At 51.8% G+C, this 23,534-nt stretch overlaps 1 protein-coding gene across 2 annotated transcripts in view; it reads right to left on the bottom strand.

The window, feature by feature from the left end:
• GNG7 (G protein subunit gamma 7) overlaps positions 1-23,534 on the bottom strand; it is a 127,845-nt gene that overhangs the window by 11,508 nt on the left and 92,803 nt on the right. The window contains exon 1 of one of the 2 annotated variants that reach the window (XM_081092113.1): positions 11,936-12,014. The exons of the other annotated variant lie outside the window; for it this stretch is intronic. The gene's annotated coding sequence lies outside the window, so the exon portion shown is untranslated. Of the gene's footprint in view, positions 1-11,935; positions 12,015-23,534 lie in introns of those variants that run through there. 2 annotated transcript variants of the gene reach the window in all.

The raw sequence follows: 23,534 nt of genomic DNA, 5'->3' as shown, positions 1-23,534 counted from the left end.
ACTTACATAGAACTTAACATACATACACAAAACCCCGCAGAAATCTGAATAGGGTCAGTGGGCTATATCAATGCCAAAATCCGGGCTGTGATATTGACAAGGGACTTTGACAAAACATTATCAGTTGGGGGGTGAAGGGAAGTAGGAAAAGGAGTAGGGGGGATAAAAAGTGATAGAAGGAGACGACTTGGGCTGGTGAACACACAATATAATATAATATACAGGTGATGTATTATAGCAGTGATGGCTAACCTTTTGAGCTCGGCATGTCAGCATTTTGAAAAACCCTAACTTAACTCTGGTGCTGTGTCACATATAGAAATTTTTTGATCTTTGCAACCATAGTAAAACAAAGACTTATATTTTTGATATTTATTTTATATATTTAAATGCCATTTAACAAAGAAAAATCAACCAAAAAAATGAGTTCGCGTGTCACCTCTGACACGCGTGTCATAGGTTCGCCATCACTGTAGTATAGAATTGTACACTCGAAACCTATATAATTTTATTATCCAATGTCACCCCAATAAATTCAATGGAAAGACGGGAAATTAACATTTGGGAAAACAGAGTGAATGTTACAAGGAATTTCTGATGTGTTACAACTGCATGTGAATCTACAGTGATCTCCACCAAAGTTAAAAAAAAACAACCACTCCTCCACATGGCCTGCTCCCCGAGTCCCGCAGACACCCGGCCCCCTTTTGGGTCAGAGGAGGCCCGAGTGTGTCTGCCCGGGTGCACAGAGCCCATGTGTGGGCCTCCAGAGCTCTGATTCAGCAGAGAGCTTCAAAGCAGCCACAAAACATCCAACTCAGGGAAAACCTCCCTGCTTCGGCTCAAAAATACCTAAATTACTCAGCGCTAAATATAGATGCGCACAGAGAACAAACGAGGTGGCCCGGGGAGTGTTTACTTTGGAAGGCCGGGAGTCCTGCTCGGCGTCCAGTGTGTCCACCAGAACCCCAGGACCCCCGGCACCTCGAGCAGCCACCCCAGCTGTGGTCTCCCTCCTGAGCATGAAGCCAGAGGTGGTGCTGGCTTTCTGTGCCTGGTATGTACCCTGAGAGGCTCCTCTGTGAGAACCCAGGCCTCAGAGAGCAGCCAGAGGGGTGTGTGTGTGTGTGTGTGTGTGTGTGTGCATGCATGTGTAAGTGTGAGTCATGTGTGTGCACGTGTTTGCCTGTGTATGTGTACATGTGTATGCCTAAGTGTGTGTCCATATGTAGGTATGTGAGTGTATTGTGTGCATCTGTGAATGTGAGCATGCATGCTTGTATGTGCATGCGCTTGTGTTGCATGTGTGTGTCAGCATATGTGCATATGCGACACGCGTGAGCATACCTGTGTATGTGTACATGTATACACGTGTGTATATGTATGCGTGCGTGTGTGTGTGTGTGTGTGTGTGTGTGAGTGCCAAGATGCCAAGATCCAGACACTGCAGCAGACACAAGTTACCGAAGACCATGCAGCAGACTCAAGTCCTCGTCCGGGCTGGTGTCACAGCCAGTCACTGACTCATGGGCCAGCCATGCCTTCCGGGATGAGACCAAGGCTGGCAGAACAGGAGCCTGCTGAGTCAGCGTGGGGAGCACGCCTCCCCAGCTGCCTCTCCACAGGAGGTATGTGACCAAGCGGGCACCTGACTTGGCAGGGCCTGCCCGGCCCAGCAGAGCCTCCAAGGCCCTAGCGGTGGGCAGGGCCTTGGGAAGCTGGGGGCGGGGAAGGCTGCTCTGGGAGGGAGGGGCGAGGTGGTCAGAGCGGCGGCAAGTCACGTTCTCAACTAACTCTGGGTTCAGCCTCTGCGGAGAGGCTGGCTCAGGCCTGGTGAGCCTGAGGGCAAGGCTTGGGGTGAGGTTAGCCTAAAAATAGAACCTTGACAAATGCCACCAGGCCCTGGGCTGCCTCCCAGGGAAGGGCTCGGAAGTCGCAGCAGGTGGAACCTGACTGCACAGAAGAACTGAACATGCTCATGTCTCAAAGGCAAGGACTCTGAGGCCGCCCCGCCCCCTGTAAGCCTGTGAAGCTGTGATAAAAGGGAGGCTAGTTACCCTCAAAACAGTACAGACTAGAGCTGAGACATGAGGCTCCAATGCACAGAAGAAGGAAACAGAAGCATGGAGCCCTGGCCGAGAAGCTCAATGGTTAGAGCGTTGTCCTGTATGCCAAGGTTGCAGGCTGGATTCCTGGTCAGGGCACATATAAGAAGCAACCAATGAATGCATAAAGAAGTGGAACAACAACTCGATGCTTCTCTCTCTTTCTCTCCCTTCTCCTCACTCTCTCTTAAAACAACAACAAACAACCCACAAAACTATGGAGAGAGGAAGGCTTCCTTCAGTGGGGGCTGCAGGGATGGCAAAAGGGGGGAACAACTAGTTTAGAACAGTTTCTCCCTTGAGCAGTGCTGACACTGGGGCTGAGTCACACTCTGGGGGCCGTCCTGGGCACCGTGGGGTGATGAGCAGCATCCCTGGCTCTGCCCCCTCCATGCCGGGAGCTCCCCCAGTTGTGACAAACACAGATGTCCCCAGACACCCCCAAGTGTTCCCCGGGGGCATTTAAGGCCTTTACGGAACTCCCTTAGCAGAAGAAAATCTGCAGCTACAAGAGGCTCATTTAGGCCAATTGCAAAGAGCTTTTTGGGGGGAACTGAAATGGTTCCGTTTGAACTGAAACAGTCCTGAATGAAAACAGAAGCTTGCTTTAAAGGGCGTTTAGCTTTCTCAGCATCCAAACCCTCTGTGACTAGAAGCCACAGACAGGGCCGGAGCCTTCCCTCCACTCCACCAACGACCCATTTGAAGAGCAGAGAAATGGAAGGTGTAAGCGCCACGGAGAGCAGCAGATCTGAATTCTGCCCCAACCCCAACGCTGTGTGGCTTTGGGAAAGTCACCTCCCCTCTCTGAACTCCGCTGGAATGCTCAGAGCGACACTCCCTCCCTGCAGGCAAGCCAGGTCCCACTGACAGCTGTGGAGACAGACCTCTTTCAGGGGCCTGTGGGAACTGCCAGCTATAAACACAACGGCTGGAGAGATGGAACGAAAGACAAGATGACGTCGATGCTGTGCCCAGCGGATGCGGAGGGTGGTTTTGCTGGGAGCCACTGGGAATCCCGCTCCCCCAGGAGCTTCCTGCGCCAAGGAGGCCACGCCCCTCACCTGCTCAGGGGGGACCAGGCAGAGTTTGAAGTTGATCATATGACAAATAAGAACGGATGAAGTTAGTGGGAGAGCCAGGGATTAAGAGTCCATTTTCATGTTGGACTCAAATCGTGCCAATCCCTTCCCTTCCAAGCCACAGAGTAAGGTGAGACTAGATTCCTTCAAGCTCTGCTCTGAGCTCCGAGGGTCCATAATGACAGCCACACCCAAGTCCGTTCCATGTCATTTCTGGACACACTTAGATGTGTTTTAGCTGCTGGTGACCCCGAGTTGCAAGTTTCTCCTGGAAGTTTCTGGAAGAAGTAGGGCTATTTCCAGGGATCTCATTCCCCGGGGCAGAGGCAGGCCTGGTTCCTGAAGATCCCACGTGCAGGGCGTGTCTGGAAGTGGGAACTTGGGTCTGCCCTGATCTGGGTCTTAATTTCTCCAACCAGAACGTAACAGGGTTGTTCCGAAAGCTGAGAATGGTCCGGTGTGTCATTCTGTGGCTCTGAGATCAGGATGAGTGACACTCATGGCCTCCTCCTAAGCCACCTGGACTTTAGATAAAAATCTGTGTCTGGCCCTAGCCGGTTTGACTCAGTGGATAGCGCGTCGGCCTGTGGACTAACAGGTCCCAGGTTCAATTCCGGCCAAGGGCACATGCCCGGGTTGTGGGCTCAGTCCCTAGTGGGGGGTGTGCAGGAGGCAGCAGATCAATGATTTTCTCTCATCATTGATGTTTCTATCTTTCTCTCCCTCTCCCTTCCTCTCTGAAATCAATAAAAATATATTAAAAATGAATAAATAAATTTTTAAAAAATCTGTGTCTGTAGATTTCAGCTCGCACAGCAGTGAGTGAGCTGGCTAACATGGACAGGCTCCTGCTGAGGGCAACCAGATAAACTGGACAGGACAGAGAAACAGCTGCTTGAAGGTGTGTTGGGCTATTAAGATGGTGAAGAATTACTTGTCAGGCTCTGGGGGAGGACGGAAACCCAAGATCCTGGCTTTTGAGGTTACTTTTTCGTGAGTGGAGGATTTGCTGAGAGGCTGAGCGATGCCTCTTTTAGCCTCGCGAGGCTAGGGCATGGAGGCCGAGATCCAGGGCCGAGAGAGCTTGGTGAACCTCCCTTGGTATGAACTGGGACAACAAAGTGCTACACTCTGAGCACAAGGGTACACAGGAAGTAGACAGGCACTGACAGCGACTGTAGTTGAGTTTTGAATAATCTCAGCGCCTGATATTGGGGTGAGGTGACCTTAGGTGGCTCGCGGCCCTAGATGCTGGGCAGAAGTAGATATAAATCCTCTCCGGTGGACACCACCATCATTTTAGGCTTCAACTGATTTCTACAAACAAGTCTGCAGTCACAATGTGCAGCACACAGTGAGAAACAACAGGCGCACACCGGGACAAGACCACATGAACACAAATCAACAGGAACAGTGGGCAACGCAAACAGGCTCCAGGGGCTCTCTGCACGGGAGCTGGGAGAGACTTTACAATAATTGTGTTAATTATGTTCAAAGAGATACATGGGTGAGATGGGCATTTAGCAGGGAATTGGAAACTGTAGAAGAAAGAACCCATGGACATGCAGAAAGTGCTAATATCTGAAATGTAAGAACACACTGGGGAGTTCCAGTCAACAAGGCCGTGCAGGCAAACACAGGACCTGGAGCTTCCCACAACTGCAAAAATTACAGCTAAATTACAGAACAGCTATCATGCAGAACATCTGAAATCTAGCCGCACAGAAGTCCTAAGACTAAGGATATAAAGAAGAAGCCACATCAAGACCGGCAGAAACTGTAACGGTGACAGAGGGTGGCAGGAGAGTGGGAAATGCTGATCACGTGGAAGCAGAGGTCTGTTTCACTTTCACTGAATTTGGAAAAATGCGAAATAGTTGTAACTTTCTTGTTGAAAAGCTAGATAGCTCTGTTGTCATCAGCTAACCCCAGTTCTATCATACGCCGGTCTAAGAAAACCTTTGTTAATCAAAGAAGAGACAAAAGAATGGGAAGACCCAATAGATGAAGACTGGTCATCTGGACTCTCAAGTTCATTAACTGTACAACCAAACGTCAAAAGTGCAACAATACACGCTGCTTCAAAGTGTTTATAACTTTTGAAGTAAAGAGGAAAGAGAAGAAAAAAATCTCTAAAATTTCAACCAAAATATGTTGAATTTATATCTTTTTGTCTATTTTTATACTTTTTATAATGTTTGCTTTTGTCCTGAGTATATATACACAGGGTGTCCCAAAATGTACACACACTGAACAGCTGATAGCTCAATTAATGTTTCTTTCTTTTCAGATTTGACCCATTGGAATTTATAATTATTCAAAGTGTTGATACATTTTGGGGACACCTGTATTGTATAGTATATAAAGAGTTTCTCCCCCAAATCTGTCAATCCTTGAACACAGTCCCACAGAATACTTATGTTTACTTTCTATTTTTAAAACCTTACTATGGGAAATACTCTTTGGAAATATGTTATGTGCACACTTGTAAAAAAAAAACCCCCACAAAACCACAATGGAGTAAATAGTATCACTGACGACAACTAAAGAGAACATTAGTGCACTGGAAGGTAGTTCAGGGGGAAATATACAGAATGAAGCAAGAAGGCACAAAGGGAAAGAAAACACTGCAGAGAAGGCAGATGCAGAGGATGCAATGAAGTCTGATACACAGGTAAGTGGAAGTCTGGCAGAAGGAGAGAGAGAGAACAGGACAGAAGAAATCTTTGAATAGATAAATTTCCCAAAACTGATTAAAAAAAAAAAAAAAAAAAAAGACTGCAAGCCACAGATTCCACAAGCTCTACACCCTCAGGCAGGATCTTAGAAACCAACAGAGAAGTGGCCATTAAGCATATAAAAAGATGCTCAATGAGCCCTAGCTAGTTTGGCTCAGTGGACAGAGCGTCAGCCCTTGGACTGAAGGTTCCCGGGTTCAATTCCAGTCAAGAAAATGTATGCTCCTCGGCTGCAGACTCTGACCCTGGTTCAGGGTGTGCCTGCAACCAACCGATGTATCTCTCTCACATTGATGTTTCTCTCCTTCTGTCTCTCCCCCTCCCTCCCACTCTCTCTAAAAATCAATGGAAAGATATTCTGGGGAGAGGATTAACAACAACAAAAAATGCTCAATGACTAGCCATCAGGGAAATAGAAATAAAAACCACAATGAGAGATATGAGAGACTGATTCATAACTAACCGAGTGGCAAAAATTAAAAAGGCCATCAATACTAGGTATTGGGGAGGATGCAGAAATGCTGATGGGAGTGTGACATAGTACAATCACTCTGGGAAACAAGTTTAGCAGTTTCTTATAAGGCTACACAGATACTTAACCTATGACCCACAATTCCACTCCTTGGGATTTACCCAAGATACATAAGAATGTATTTCCACAAAAATACTTGCACAAGCTGTTTGCATGTCTTTATATTTATAATAGCAAAAGTTGGAAGCCGCACAAATGCCTATCAACAAGAGAATGAATAAACTGTGATCATTCACACCATGGGCTATGCCTGCACAATAAGAAAGAATGACGTACTGATAGATGGAGTCACGTGTGTGAATTTCAAAAGTATTTTGTTAAGCAAAAGAAGACAGACAGACATCAGACATGCTATGTATCTTGTTTGAGGTGTTGGTGTACACAGATGTATATATTTGTCAAAATTCATTAAACTGTCTAGTTAAGATCTGTTCATTTTACTAAATAGGAATTATACCTTAATAAAATCAAAACAAATAAACAAACCTGCTGAAAACAAGCTTCAAGAACGAGGGGAAAAGACATTTTCAAGGCGGGGGTGAGGGGAGGAAGCAGGGACATCTATAATACTGTCAACAATAAAAAATATTTATTAAAAAATTTTACCTATGTCTAAATCTAAAAAAAATAAATAAGAGATTTTTTAAAAATCCTCACCTGAGGATATTTTTCCATTGATTTTAAGAGAAAGTGGGAGAGGGAAAGACAGAGAGAAATATCGATGTGTGTGGGAAACTGATACAGGGTTGAGCCTGGGACTGACCTGCTGGCAAAGTCACAAACAAGTCCCAGCTTAGAGGGCTCAGTCCTCTTAGCATAATTAGGCTTGACCTTATAACACTCCCTAGATCAGCCGTGGGGCAAACTACGCCCGGGGGCGGATCCGGCCCATTTGAAATGAATAAAACTATTGAAAAAAAAGACCGTACCCTTTTATGTAATGATGTTTACTTTGAATTTATATTAGTTCATACAAACACTCCATCCATGCTTTTGTTCCGGCCCTCCGGTCCAGTTTAAGAACCCATTGTGGCCTTCGAGTCAAAAAGTTTGCCCACCCCTGCCCTAGATCTTACCTGGGAAGCTAATGGGCTGAGGAAGTGCAGGAAGTGTAACCATGGTCAAAACAAGTGAAACTCACAAGAACTCTGTAACTACGGTAACCACTACCTCGTTTACCTCTCACTGTAAAAAGCTTGGTGAGGCCTGAGCAGGGTGGAAGTCCTTCTCCTTGAGTTGGACTTGCCTGCCCGGTCCCCCAATATTCCCAAATTATCTTGTGTCTTTTCTTTTTCATTTGTGTGCTGCTCCTCTTTCAGGCCCTGAACCCTGAACCACTCGGGACGTGGAGGGAAACATTTATGACAGATGTGAGATAAACACATTGATTGGTTGCCTCCTGCAGGTGCCCCAACCAGGGCCCCGGGAGGAGCCTGCAACCGTGGTACGTGCCCTTGACCGGCTAGGGCAAAAGAGAGACATTTTTAACAATGAACAGACTTTATCACCAGCTGCCCTGCCTTATTAAAGGTAAAATAAAAGGATATTAGAGAAAAATGATCCCAGATTAAAAGCAGGTGACTTTGAGAAGGGCTGAAAACAAACAAATAAAAGATGCGGAAGGAGAGGCACTTGATGAAATAATGAGAAAGTTCCCGTGGAAAACAGGAAGTGAAAAGCCTTTGGAACACACCAGTTCGTAGCATTCTCCAACCAGTTTATCCACAATGTTCTGTGCGTCTGCCGTAACAATTTTAGAGTGCTGTTTTTTATTACACTATTTTGGTGATTCAATTCCAGCGACTGGAGTTCTCAGTATTACTTTAGGAGTTTACTAGTGACATCTTATCTGAACTGAGTGACTTTACACAGGAAAAGATGAAGTCATCATCTAAAAAAAACCCATTCACCTCCGTGCGCCACGACTGGTCCAGGGCCAGCGCGACAGCACCCAAGTCCAGGTGTCCCCTTGTCTCCTCACTCAGTTCCTCTCACCACTCAGCAGCTGAGGGGCTTTCTCTGTCCTAACTTCATTTCGCAGCCTGAGCAACTGAGGCTCGGAGACAGGCAGCGATTTGTCCCAAGTCACCAGGTCCCCAGTTGCAGAAATGGAATTAAGCATAGTACAGGTGTGGGGTGCCGGGTCTGGGAGAGTCCTGCGGCCACCAGGGTCAGAGAAAACCAGGAGTGACATTTAATAGCAAAAAACCTTAGCTTCATGTCTCCCGTCTAGTGGTTTACCAGCGATGCCAGGCTGAGTCCTGGGCATTTCCCCCCAAGGACCAGAGCAGGCTTTCCTGCCAGCTGCTGACAGGGCACCCGAGTGTTCTTGGGAAGGCTGTGCGTTCCTCGAAAGGCTTCGACGCCTTTGCACGACGTGGAGAATCCCTGTGAGGGCTCCGCAAGGTCCTATTTCTGTTCTCTTTTCTAGTAACAGGCTCAGGTGGAGCAGGCTCCATGGTGTCGTTTGGACTCTGGGTTTTGCCAAGGTACTGGACTGTGTTTCCCGACTGCCCACAGGAGGATACATGGCAAAAAGGTACGATCTCCACGCTGGGGACAGGCATTCTGACCTTGGTGTCCTGGGGTACAAAGCCAAGATGCAGACAACAGCCCCTGCAGGGCCCTGGGAACTCCAGGGCTGCCCGGAAAGTGGATCTGCTCCCTGCCACCCTGGCACACACCCTGGGCATCCAGAGAAGCTCAAACCTGCCGGGAATGTCTCAACTGGGGAAACAGAAGCCACTCAGACTCGGGGCTGGGGCTGGAGTTCCCCGGAGACCCAGGAGAGCTGACTCAGCGCCTCTGCGGGCCGGTGATGCCATCTCCACCCTCTGAGGTGTTTTCCAGTTGCACGGGAAACAATGAGAGACACAAAAATGCCAGCAATCCCTCCGAATTCCGCACATAGCTCTCATAGCTGGGCCGAGTGCCACGCCCAGCCTGCTGGATACGAGGAGCAAGCCGCTGCTTACCAGAAGGGAAAGAATCGGATGCCAGCGGAGGCTCCTGAAAGTTGGCCAGCTGGGCTGCATAAAAGGAAAACAATGTGAAAAATGTGCCTGGCAGGGCTGAGACACGGCAAGAAGGGCCTTTGAGGAGCAGCTCCTGGTTCGGCGCCGACTGAGGACCCCCTCCTGGTGCGAGGCTCAGCAGTCCCCATCCGTTTGAAAGAAGGGAGACTGGGGCTGAGCTCAGGCTTCTGGGGGGCTGCCTGCAGCAGGTGGTCAACTCCACGTGCTGCAGGACGGACACCCTGTAGACTGCATGTTAGACAGGCTGGCCCCTGGGAGAGGCCACAGCCCGTGTCTCGTCTCTGAGGCACATTCTCCATGTTGAGGTTCCCCCACACTCATTCCCAAGTTCATGAAAATGGGTGGCACTGGAAGATGAGAAAAGTGGGGTTCTGGATTCAGTTCTCCCACCAACCTGCCTCCTGACTGTTCTGAGTCTCAGAGAGATGCATCTTCTAAAGCAGCATGACCTCCAGGCTGGCGAGGAGGGCCGGCGAGCCAGGGGGCCTGTGGCTCTCAGTACTCCACGGAGGCTCACCAGTGTGATGAGTAGGAGGGACGATGCAGGGTTGCCTCCCCCCACTGCTGACAATGGGGTGGCTTCTTCTCTTTGGGGGGCCTTCCTGGGCTCTGTGGAGGTTGAGCAGCATCCTTGGTCTCCATCCACTCAATGTCCACGTGTGACAACCACAGACGTACCCAGACATGGCCCAGTGCCCCTGGGGGAAGGCTGGGTTAGAGCCCCTCAAGAGAGCCCTCACATCCACACTTCTTTCCTGAAGTTCGCTGTTAAAGAGAAGAAGGGGCCCTAGCTGGTGCTCAGTGGGTAGAGTGTCGGCCTGCGGACTGAAGGGTCCCGGGTTTGATTCTGGCCAAGGGCACATGCCTGGGTTTCGGGCTCAATCCCCAGTGTGGGGCGTGCAGGAGGCAGCCAATCAATGATTCTCTCTCATCATTGATGTTTCTCTCTCTCTCTCCCTCTCCCTGCCTCTCTGAAGTCAACAATAAAAAGGGGAAGATGGGAAGCAGGGTTTTTTGGTAGTGTGCTGCTGGTTTCAGGCCCCACCCTGAGTCAGAGCCCACTCTCACCCCTGGCGTGCAGTGACCATGTGTACAAGAGGACCCCTCCTCCTCCTGGGGGCTGTTTGGCGATTACAGGCATTTCCCACACCTGTTATGTCACACTGAGCCTTCCTCAGCACCTAGCAAGGGCTCACATCAGGGCCTGTGTGAGACAAGGTGTGGCAGCCACACCTCTATGATGACCCCAATGACCTTGTGCAATCACCTCTCCTCGAGTGTGGTGGGACCTGAGGATATGCTCCAGGCCAAGGCCCTGGCAGGTGGCTCTGGTGGCTTTAAGAACGGCTGATCATCTTTGGTGGGCCTTCTCTCCTCAGGCCAGTCTTAAAAGGGAGCAGAGATGATGCGAAGCTTGAAAGGCATTCCATGCAAGGGAGACCCTCTGATGCTGGCTTTGAAGACGGGGGCAGGTGGTGAGGAAGGGGGCAACTGCTAGGAGCTGATAGCCAGCGAGGGAACGGTGACCCCCATCATGCAGATGTAAGGAGCTGAATTCTGCCACAGTCTGAATGGGCTCAGATGACCTCAAGCTCCAGATAAGACATTTCAGCTTCAGCCGGAGAGACCCTGAGCAGAGACGCCAGCCTGGGCATGGCCTGGCTTCTGCCCTCCAGAACCATGGGCTGGCACCTGGGTGGTATAAGCGGCTAAGTTTGTGATCGTCTCTTATGCAACCCACATAGCAGCTACACAGGCCAGGTGGGCCAGAGCGGTATCCTCACTGTTGGACAGGAGTCTTTCTAGGAGCCTCTGTGCTGGGCGTCGGTCACGTGGTAATTCCTGCTGGCTTCACTACTGGCTGCTGAGCACGGACACTGAAGTGAGTGTGCAGCGTATGTGCCCTCTCCCATTTCCCATGATAGCAGCCCTGAGGTGCAGGTATAGCATTGCAGCCAGAGGCTTTGCCATTAGTGTGGTTCCTGTAAACTGGGGCCTGAGTGCTACGTGCACTTGGTCCCTGATGGCACGGGCCTCAGGGAATTCCAGCCCGGAGAGGCCCGGGCTGCTTCCAAGCAGTTCCAATGCTCCTCACGTCTTGTCTTCTCATCCAGGCTTGAGCGACCGGCTTGCCCGGTGAGTCAGAGCCCAGGAAGGTGGCCTTGGGGGGAGGCGGGGAGGACGGCTGCAGCTGGCAGTCCTTGGGGGCTGCAGTGCTTAACTCACGCTTCCTGGAAGCAAATCGAGAGGGGAGGGGAGGAGGCCGGCTCCTTGTCTTCAGAGAGAACAGCCTTCCTTTTGCTTTAAAACTTCCGGAACCGGTAGCTTAACAGCTCACAGTGAGCTTCTGAATTCTTTCCTGCCAGGGCCCAGCATTCAGACACTCACCCCTGCCTGTCATTAAATAGGAAAGAAAAAAAACTCAAAACCCCCAAACACAAACCTCCAGCCAGATTCGACAGGAGGGCATACGGTGCAGGGTGAGGATGCAGGCTCTTCCCTGGACCAAGGGGGCTGACTGTTCTTGGGCACGCTGTGATGAGAATAAGAGAGGATGTTTTGTTGAAAGAGGAAGAAAAAAAAATCCCTAACCAAAATAAAAGGAGATGGAGGTTTGTGAGAAAAGCAGCTTTGAAGTACTGTTGGGAGCTACATTTGCAGACGCTTATCCACATGCACCTCTATCAATGGACATTTCCTGCACACCTACTGTGTGCACAAGGCCTTGGCTCTGCACACCTCTGGGGGTAACCTTTGTGCCACAGTCCATGTCACAGAAGCCCCTAGAACAGGGGTCTCACCCCAAGCAGTCCTGCCCCCAGGGGACACTGGGTGATGTCTGGGAACATCTGCGGTTGTCCCGACGGGGGGTTGCTCTTAGTGTTGAGTGGGTGGGGGGCAGGGGTGCTGCTCAGCCTCCCATAGTGCCCAGACAGCCCTGCAGAGAACGACTCCGCCCCAACGTCTGCAGTGCCAAGGGGAGACCCTGCCCTGACTCTACAGAAATGTGCACACAGCGTGGCCAGCACATGCCAGGAGGATAAAGTCAGGGCGGGCACATTCTTCACTGTGTCCCTAGCAGCTGGGATGGGGCTGTCCTCTAGCCCCCAGCAGGCTCACCGGATCTACAGAGAGCGATGGGTGCTGCACTGGCATTTGAATTTCAGTACAAGGCAGACCCAAAACCGCTTTGATGCCCCTACCCCCAAGCAGCCAGGGGTCAAGCAGGTACCCTTTGCCTCTGTCCTCACCCCTGATGTTCCCCAGGTCTCCAACCACGGGGCCTCTCCCTAAACCCTCTCCTGTGCCTGCAGCTCCTCCAGGGTCATGGTCACTCTGGCCAGTGTGGGAAAGGGCGGCCACGTGAGGGCCTTTAGGTGGCACTGTGGGGGCTGTAAAAGTCTGGGGACTTTGTCAACCAGACGCTTCCCAAGAAAAGGCATGCACCGCGCGGAGAACAGCGTCTTGTGATTCTCTCTGTCACCAGTCCCTTTGTGTGTAGGCTAAATTAGTCCCCGGGCAGCTATATTTAGAAAGAGCCAGAGAAAAGGGAATGAATGAGGTGCCCACAAGCCAGGGAAAAACAGAGCAGCAGGGCGGGCAGAGCAGATACTGCCTGCGGCACGGAGCGCGGAACCCGGGAATGAGCGGCTGTGGGCGCCGCGGACAATGAGCCCGGGGTGACGGAGGGTGACGGACGGTGACGATGCAGCTGATGTGCGGGCAGCAGAAAAGGCTTTCTCTGTCCACTCAGAGGATGACTGCAGTCATGTGAGAATTTGCAAGCCGGGAACTGGGGCTGGCCGGGATGCTGAGAGCCTGCCGTGCACGTCTCTAGGCTTCTGGCACTTGAGGATGTGCTGTCACCCTGGCCCAGGGAGGGTGCAGCCCGGGAGCCAGGGGCAGGAGGGCTGGGAAGGGAGAAGAGGAGAGGCAGGCCCTCCCACCTTGGCTCAGACAGATCCTTCTCCATCTGGGCCTGGACACATTCCTAAGCCTCCTGCAAAGCCCTGTGAGGTGCCATCCCCTCTGGGAGGCGCCTGGCCTGCTGTCCGTGCACAAGCAGGCTGCACTAAAACCCTTCCCTGTGTATCCACAGCTCCTGGGACATTTCGTGGGCACTGTCTCTGTTTCCTGTGGCTGTTGTCACAAATGACCACCAACTTGGGTGTCTTAAAACTACACATCCATTCTCTGACAGTGTGGGGGCCAACCCCAGCTGTGGGCAGGGCTGGGCCTTCTGGAGGTCCCAGGGGAGAACCGTTTCCAGCCTCTTCCAGCTCCTAGAGGCACCTTATCCCAGGCTCGTGGCCCCTTCCTCCATCTTCATAGCCAGCAGCACAGCCTCTGCCATCTCTGACTCTCACCCTCCTGCCTGCCTCTTATGAGGACCTTGTGATGACACTGCCCCCCCCCCCCGCCCCCCGTAATCTAGTGTCATCCCCATATCAGGGTCCTTGACTTAATCCCTTTACCATGTGAGGCAACATGTTCACAGGTCCTGGGATTGAGACGTGGATGTCTTTGGGGGTCGTGGCCAGGAAGCTGGGCACCAAAGGGCCACCTGCATAGAAGGAACGGGTGGCCACCTTGCAGGTGTTTACCAAGGAGGCTCCTTGAAAAACTCACTCTGTCCCCAGGGCCAAGCTCTCTCCTAGGACAGGGGCCCCCAGGACCAGGCAGCCGAGGGCAGAGCACCTGACTACACCTGACCGCCTGCCCTAGGCACACATGCCCTGGAGGACGGATCTAGAGCCAGGTCACTGGTTGGAGCTTCTTGTGCTGGGCTCTTGGATTGCTGGTCAACAATGCACTGCAGGTGTAACACCATATCGCAGGATGACTGCTGGTTACCAGGCATCTGTGCGATCTCCAGGGATGCCCACTCCACTCTGAGGTTGTTAAAGTCCCGAATAAAACAGATCCAGAGAGACTCTTCCTAAGGACTAGCTGTAGGTAGGGACATTTTTCATGTGAAAAATGAAAAATAGAAAAAAAAATGGAACAAAACAAATAATCCCAAACAATAACCCAACCAACAATATGATTAACTGAAGTTTTAGAGGGTTCTCACTTGGGGTGGCCCCCAGAGGACACTGGGAGATGTCTGGGGACATCTGTGGCCATCACAATTGAGGGGTGGGGCCAGGGATGCTGCTCAACAGTGTCCAGGATGGCCCTTCACAGAGGATGACACAGTCCCAGTGTCAGCAGCCAAGGGGAACCCTGGTGTGAGGACTGTCCCATCCCATGGGCTGGTTTCCTGTGAGATGTGTTCCTTGTTTTGGTCCCATCGGGTTCAGGTGAGAAGCTGGGGTGGGCTAAGGCTACCAATGTGGCTTCCGGGCTCCTGCCCCTGGCTCACGCCATGAATCCTCCGTGTCTAGGCCGGTCACCTCCTGAGGGGCCTCAGATGCCCGCCAGGTGTGGACAGGAGGGTTTGCGACCAAATGTCAGGGTGCCCTGCCCTGGACATCTGGATGGGCCCCTACTCGGCTGCCAAACCACTGTGTCTGCCTGGAAGCTTAACCCTGAAACACAGCTATGCGGGGGTTGGGCAGCATAGAAGCGAAAGTCTGGATCCAGGATGCAGGTTTCGGCCAGTGTAGGCGGAGATCGCTTCGAGACGCCACCACGGAGGTGTCACTGGGCTGCATCCTCATTTGGGGACATGACTAGGATGGAAGGATCCACATCAGCATTGTGGTGTTAAGCTTGGCATTTGGTGGAACCTTCCAGAGAAGGGCAACCGCAGAGGCCCCTGCCGAGGATCCCCGTACCTGGCGCCCCAGGGACCAGGAGGGAGGGATCTCAGCGCCCAGGGGCTGCAGGGAGCCAGCTCTGGATTTGCAGAACCCCCCCTGGAAAAGTGAGCTTATCTCGGTAGCCCAGAGGCCTCTGCCCTGAAATAAGGCTTCCGTGGCCTTCATGGAATTTCTAACAATGAAACCAAGTGTCTGCTTCTGCTCATGCCGACATCCCCTTTTGCGCCTGTCCAAATTCCATCACGCCTCTTCTCGTGAATGCTGAGATGCCACCCAGCCCCGGGCCGCCCTGCAGTGCTGAGGTCTAATGGGGCTCTTGCTGGGAAGGGGAGCAGTGGCTACCTCAGGGCTGGGTACTCACTACTCAGACTTAGGAAGAATGGTTTGGGCCAAAACCAGCACACAGGAAGTGGGAAACATACACAGAATTCAGAAATGTGATCTCGTGCTGGCTGTCTTGATGAAGTGAGCAACTGTGTATAAGAAGCTCACCTGGCAAGGTGCACTGGGAGACCCCCTACCAGCTGGTGACAGGCTCCAGCTGACAGGTAGCAAGCAACAAGGTCCACAGTCCTACAGCCTCAAGGAACCTTATTCTGCCTGTACCCTGAAGGAGCTAAGGAGCAGGTTCTCTCCCATTTGACTCTCCAGGTATGAACACAGCTAGTCTACAACCGGATGGTGGCCTGGTGAGACCCAGCTGCTGTCCCCATGCTGACACTCCCAGGGAAAGTGACCACAGCTCCGGAGGGCTCTGAGGGGCCCGTCCAGATGGGCACGTGGCTGTGCAGCTGGGGAGGCCAGGTGATCATAAGTTTACATGTCCACTTGGTTGGGCCATGGGATGCCTAGATATGTGGTCCAGTACTATTCTGGGTGTTTCTGTGAGGGTATGTCTGGATCGGCATTTAAACAGTGGACCTTAAGAAAAGCAGATTGCCCTCCCAGATGCAGGTGGGCCCCGTCCAATCAGTTGAAGGTCTGAATAGAACAAAAGACACATCTCCCTGGAATTCTCCGGCGATGGCCTTTGGGCGGCACCATCTGCTCTCCTAGTTCTCCATCCTACAGATTTTGGACTTGCTAGCCTCCATGGTCAAGTCCTTAAAATAAACCTTCTGTATATGCACAGCCTATTGGCTCTGTTTCTCTGGAGAACCCTTACTCATACGAACTGCCAGGAGCTTTATGGTCAGAGAGAAATGCACTCATCCTGGCCCCATTGCCCAGTCAGTGGGCCTTGCCAAGTCTCTCTGCTTACGCCTTAGTTTTCCCACCTGGAAAATGGGGATAAGAAACTTTGTTCCTTGAGGATCCCATGTCCCATAAGAATGAAATAAGACAGAGCCGCCAGGCTTGGCCCACAGTCAGTGCCTGATGAACGGCTGCCGAGTTGCTGAGTGGGAGCTGCAGATAGAGAAGGAGCAGAGGGGGGCGAGGAAGGAAAGGGACAGCGGTCAGCAGCAGGCACGGCTGCTTGGGAGCAGGGCCAGGACGCTCAGTGCTCCCTTAGAGCCACAGCCCAGCTGGAGCTGGCTGAGGCTTTGTGTCGTCTCCACCAGCAGGTGCTGCACCTCAGGGACCTAAACCCACAGCATTCGGCCTGCAGCCTGAGCCTGCTCTCCTGACACCTGAGCCCAGGTGGCTCCACTGAGGCCCTTGCACATGTGTGCGTCCCAGGGGAACACACACTTCCTCTTGGATCTCTGGCAACTGAGTCCTGATCCCTCTGTCAGGAAAATGTGTCTCTGTGAGTCTCTGATGGAGAGTGTGAAAAGACTAGCGACTGCGGGCTCTGGTAACCACAGGGAAGTGGCCACACTCAGATCATCATCGTGTTCATTCATAGTCCTATGACTGCTGGGCGGGGCTGGGGTGAGGCAGGTAAGGCACTCCCTTGGATGAAAAATCTAAGGGGCACCGAAAGCTTACCCATCATGATGATTCATACTTCCATGCCATCCTATCTAATAAAGAGGGAATATGCTAATTGACCCTCATGCCATCGCAAAGATGGCAGCACTTACAGCCAATAAGGTGGGAATATGCTAATTGACTGCCACACCCTCAAAGATGGCGGTGCCTACAGCCACAAGATGGTGGCGTCCAGTCCCCTCAGCCCCGCTGGGGCGCCTGCCTCCAGAGTCCCCCAGTCCCCTCAGCCCCCCAGCCGCCCAGGGCCGCCTGAAACTTGCGCTGCTGGCAGTGGCAGCAGCAGAGGTGTGATGGGGGCGTCGCCTTTCCCTGATCGCCAGGTCGCTCCTGCTCCTGAGGGCTCCCAGACTGTGAGAGGGGGCAGGCCAGGCTTAGGGACCCCCACCTCCAGTGCATGAATTTTCATGCACTGGGCCTCTAGTGTTTTTATAAAAGGTCAAAATGAATGTAAACCATCCATGGCAAGCCAAATATCAAATTTTTAGTTAAAGACAGGTAACTGAGGCCCAAGGGCTAGTGTGAGTGTGAGAGCGAAGCCAGCCCCTTTATTTAACATTTTTACCTTCGCCTGGGCTGGTGTGGTTCAGTTGGTTGGGTGTCATCCTATGCACTGAATGGTTGCCGGTTCAATTCCTGATCAGGGCACATGCCTGGGGTTCAGGCTGGATCCTCAGTACAGGGCATGCAGTAGGCAGCCAATCGAAATTTCACTCTCATATTGATGTTTCTCTCTCTCTCCCCTCTCCCTTTCTCTCTCTCTAAAAATCAATTTAAAAACCTTAAAAAATATATTCACTGTGTATTATTCTTTTGGCATTAATTTTGATTTTTAGGAACTATTGCTACATTAAGATACAACTTATTGCTATGACTGGGTTTTCAGTGCCCCTCCCTCCTAAATTCTATGCCCAGGGTGAGTGCCTGGCTCCCCAACCCTCCCCCCGCCACCACATTGAGGCTCCACCTCCGACACTTGCAGGCTGTACAAGCGGAGGTCTAGCACCTTCGGGAGTAACTGAGGCCCAAGAAGCACAAGCTGGAGAGAGGTGAGCCTTCAGCAGGATGAATGACGAGCCCACCAGGGGACCAGGGTGCGCCAGTCCCCTTCACAAGTATCAGAGGTGACACGAGCTCCAGAGCTAAGCTCCCCACCCCCAAACCGGCCCTCCCTGCACCCCACCAGCGAGTCCTGCAGAGAGGTCTGCCTGAATCCCTGGTCCTGAGATAATCCTGGATTGAAAACCGGTTTGAGCCACCCTGCTGCTTATATGTCCTAGATGGAGAAACATGCCCCAATGCCCGTTCCTTCCCAAATGGATCACGGAACTCAAGGAAATTAAGACACAATCAGACAAGCGATGGGTCCCAAGGCAAAGCAGGAAACACTGTGAATGAAGATGAAGATGCAACACACTGAAGGGTACAACGTGTGGGGGTGCAGTGAGGGCAGCACACGGTGGGGAGGAGGGGGGACACAGGCTGCGTCCAGGACGATCTCAGACCCACCACCTGACTTTACATTCTAAGGGACTAGCACAGGAAGAGCAGGAAGAGCGAGCGAAACCCAGCGCCAGCAAGGGGAAGGAAATGACAACGCCACAGAGGAGAAAACGAAACAGAGGCTGGAGAAACGAGAGGAGGGTCGATGAAACCAGAAGCCGATTCTTTGTAAAGGTCAGCAACATTGGCAAGTGTTAGCCTGAATGATGGAGGAAAAAGAGGGAGGACGCAGTAACTCAAGGGAGAGCAGGGCACGCTGAGGCCTTTGGAAACAGGAGGGATTAGAGGAGAAATGAACACGTTCCCTCAAATTAGGTAATCGGCATGTATCTCAGAGCTGCCGGGGCACGGCACACCGCGTCTCTGTGGCGGGGGCCTAGTAATCTCTGTGACATTCCTGGGAAGCTGCGGGATGTTATTTCCGTGGCAGAGATGAAAGGCACCACTCGGGATGGTGGCTGGGAGGCCAACCTGAGATCTAAACTCAGATTTCCTGGCTCTGAGCCCAGAGCTCTCTCCACGGTGACACAATGCCCAGTACGTCGTGCGCGCGTGAGATACTGTGGCTTGTTTGTTCCTTTTTCTCAAAACAAGAGATTCCAAGCTCATGAAGTAAAGATAAAATGTTACCTACCTATTATAGTTTTTCCAAGAAGCGCCTTTCTACCCTAATTTAAAAAGGGGTGGGGGTGGGGGGCACGGTTAAATCCTTTTTACTTAACCATCTCCAGCTTTTCTCAGATAAATATTTTGCTGTTGCCAAAAATGTGGCACGCGTCCTCCAAGGAAACTGGGGGCAAGTCCCCTGTATTCTTCACACTGATCCGTTCAGAAGACAACCCTATTTTCTTTGGGGGGGGGGGGAGTCACGTTTTCTTCTGGAATTTGTATTATTCCACTTTGGAACACGAGGACCCCAAGTCCAGCCCATCGGATGCGCCAGCAGAAGAAAAACAACATATCCAGGCATCGAGCCGTGAATGTAATGTGTGGTGTTTTTCCATGTCTGGTTTTTCACTTTGATGGAAGCCACGTGCCGGGTAAGAAAGAAAAAGGGAGAGCTGGAAAAAGTGAACTCGGGGGCAAACCAATTAACCTCGGGTGGACTAGGTGACAGGTATATGGGCGCAGGAAGGCGAGGGATCTGAGGCTGGCCGCCCAGGGCCAGGAGGTCAACAGGAAAGGAAGGAAGTCCCCATGATCGAGCCCCGGGGGTGGGTGGACTCAGGCACTTCAGAGCCTCTGTTTTTCAGGGAACAGGACCCACTGCCCCAAGCAGGACCGTGGACAACTCGGGTAGAGCCACAACCCTCTCTGATACTCAAACAGAATGAGGGTTCCTGGGGGCTGCTGTGTCCAGCTGCCATGGTAACCCTGAAATTGCATGCCTGCCTACACCCTGCTCTCCACACCACACCAGCTGCCCTGAGAATGCACCACGCAGGGGAGGAGGGCACCCCCTTTCCTAATTCCTGCTGAGGCACAGAGGAAGAGGCAAGCAGTGACCCTGTCTGTCCAGCTCAGTGTGGTTGACACGGCCAGTACCAGCCTTCTATTTGCAGATGAGGAGGCTTCAGGCCTGGCCGCAGGTCTGTGCATGTAGCTTGACCGAAAGGATGCCCCACACGGTGCTCCTAGGGGTCCCCTGAGTTGCTGGGCGAGGATCACACTTCAAAGCTTGCAGTCAACTAGCCTCCAGTGCTAGAGGAGCTGGTCCTGGGGGCTTATTCGACCGTGAGCTTGCCCTGGTGAGGGTGGCAGAAGTCCCTGCCCGGCCAGTGTAAGCCCCTCCCTGAGCTTCGAGGCCCCCAGAGAGCGAGGCTGTTTCCCTCTGGCTCTGGTGGTGCCCTGTGGCCTCTGAGAGCTGGTCCCTCTTCCCTTGCAAACATTTGCTTTTTCCATAAACCAATGGGGATTTTCCCATCTACACAAAGGGATGCACCAGGGCTGCCCCTCCTGGGTCAGAGCCGAGGACCACTGTGGACCTGGGGTGGGGGTGGGGTGGCATCAGAGGCTGGGGGTGGGGTGGCCGAGGTCAGGCAGGGACCTCCTACCCTGAGGCCCACCAGGGGAGCCCCAGCCCGAGTGTCACAGAGGCTCTAGGGTCTCAGCCACAGGAAGGTGGTGACTGGGGGTGGCTTTCTCTAAAGCAGGGGTCTCTCCCCCTCAGCCCTGCCGACATCATGGCCTTCCCAGGCACTAAGCTGCATCCCTGGCCCCCACCCACTCAGCGCCAGGAGCACATCCAGTTGTAACAACCACAGATGTCCCCAGACACGGCCCCGTGGGGGATAGGATCACCCCTGTTCGAGACCCCCTGCCTTAAGGGAGGACTGGAGGACACACACACTGAAATAAGGCGCTGAGTAGGGAGAGCTTCTGCCCCCGTGAGGCCGGTGGACCCCAGCGTCTACTGAAGGTCAGCGCTGGTGCTACTGTGGCTGGTGCGGGGACAGACCACTGCTGGCTGGACGCCAGGGTGCTGGGGTGCCGGACGTCTGGAAAGTCTGCCCTAAGCATAGAGTCCATGCGCATTACCCACAGATGCTGTATTTGTGAATTCGCCTACTTGCTGAAAGTTATTTCTAACCCCCAAGTAAACATGCCCAGGACGCATGCCTTTGAGGGGTTCTCAGAGGCATTCGTGGACGCGAGCAGAGCACATGCCTAACTGAAGTGGAACCAGGAGGCGGCGGCTCTGCCGTCTTGTTTCAGCTCAGACTATAAACCAGGTCCTTTACAGTGTTTAGTGCCATGATTTTTGCATTTTTAAAAAATACATTTTTATCAATTTAAAAAAAAAATTTTTTTATATGTATTTTATTGAGTTTTTACAGAGAGGAAGGGAGAGAGATAGAGTTAGAAACATCGATGAGAGAGAAACATCGATCAGCTGCCTCCTGCACATCTCCTACTGGGGATGTGCCCGCAATCCAGGTACATGCCCTTGACCAGAATCGAACCTGGGACCTTTCAGTCCGCAGGCTGACGCTCTATCCACTGAGCCAAACCGGTTTCGGCCATTTTTATCAATTTGAGAGAGAGAGGAAGGGCGAGGGGGAGAGAGAGAGAGAGAGAGAGAGAGAGAGAGAGAGAGAGAGAGAGAGATTGATGTGAGAGAGACACTGATGTGGGAGAAAATCATTGATCGGCTGCCTCCCGCGCACACCCTGACCGGGAATCCAACCAGCAACCTTTTGGTGCACAGGATGCCACTCAGCCACACTGGCCAGGGTACACTATTTTTTTGTGGGTGATTAGAGCTGAAGTGCTGTCTTGGGTTCCTGAGCACAAGAAGACTTGAGATGTGTCTTACGAAGAAGATGCATGTGTTAGAGAAGCTTGCCGCGGGCACAGTGTGAGTGAAGCAACAATGCATGCCAGCTGTGTCTTTACACAGGAACACATGTAAAACAAGGTTGTGTCTGTGTCCACTGCTGGAGGAAAATGTGACCAGAGCCTCACAGGACCCGAACCTTGTACTCCCCATGAGCAGCGGCTCCACACTCACCAATTCAGCGTTTGCTACAAATAACAAGAATCTTTATGACTATGAAAGGAACACAACTGCATTTTTACAAAACCTGGAAATCACATACAGACACCTCATTTCTTTCCAGACGGGTGCACACACTCACCCATTTTCACACATTCAGGTCCTATATCCTGGGTGATCACCTGTCTTTAAAATACTTTTTGCTTAACGTTACATGGTGAGGGAAACATGATCTCCCCATGCCAGCACAAATTCTTCTAACACTTGACTTAAAAAAACAAACAAAACCTTGATGTTGAAATAATTTTAGATTGACAGGCAAGTGACACAAATAGCACAGGGTTCCCACATGCCCTTCGCCAGCTTGGCCAAGGCTGACATCTGTCCGAAGAAATGAACACTGGTGCCGTATGGATCAAACTCCAGTGGATCTGGATACGAGGCTGCATTTAGGGACCTTTTATGCCTGTGCTTTATACGTTATGGATGTACCATCATTTGTATTATTACTATTATTATAGACATTATTGCCCATGATTGACAGTTAGATCAACGCTGGGCCTAAATGGTTCCTAGATGCAGACACCTTTTATCACAGGGGTGTCTAGATCATTCATGCACAGCTACATGCATTTTGTTCCCCTCATGCATTGTAAAAGTGCACGCACCTGTCACTGTCACCTACATGAAGACACGGACCCTTTCCAGGGCCCCCACAGGTGCCCCGGGGCCCCCTCCCAGAGCGAATCACTACTCTGATGTTACATTTTTCCAGTTTTCATTATTATGATTATCCTGACTTTCCTCCTGAAGATAGAAAAGTGGGCACAGATGTGTTTTAAAAACTTTTATTGGTATTTGTTTTCCGCTGCATTTACTCCTGGGCCGTAAGTTCTGTTTCTTCAGTTTCTCGTGCGATGCCTTTTTCTTCTGTGCCAGCTCGTCTTCTGGTTTAGGAACCATCTGCTCTTTTCGGTAAGGAGCACCTCAATGGGGCAGACAAGGCTGCAGCGGAGCCCTCCCCGCTGTCAGTCCATTGTCCTAATTTTATGCTAATGTGATGGATGTGGAGCCTCCACAGGGTGGGGGCCGGGCCGAGGTCACCCTGGGTAGGGCTGGAGACGGTAGGCTCACGCAGTGTTTACTGTGGGTGAGAAGTTTAATTTCCCTTCTTTCTCTACAACACTGCTGAGGAAGGTGTTACAACTGCTTTGCAGACCTGGCCAGGCGGCGGCCCCAATGCTTCTAAGACACGTGCTGTTTCCTGGCTCCCCTGTTAGAAAGAAGGGAGGAAAACTCCAGAACCCCTGGTAACTTGACTCTGTGCTCTCTCATGAGCTTGATAT

The sequence above is a fragment of the Myotis nattereri genome (assembly GCF_964212035.1).
Source record: "Myotis nattereri genome assembly, chromosome: 5".
In the NCBI taxonomy this organism is placed as follows: Eukaryota; Metazoa; Chordata; class Mammalia; order Chiroptera; family Vespertilionidae; genus Myotis; species Myotis nattereri.
This window is presented reverse-complemented; position numbering and strand designations above follow the sequence as displayed.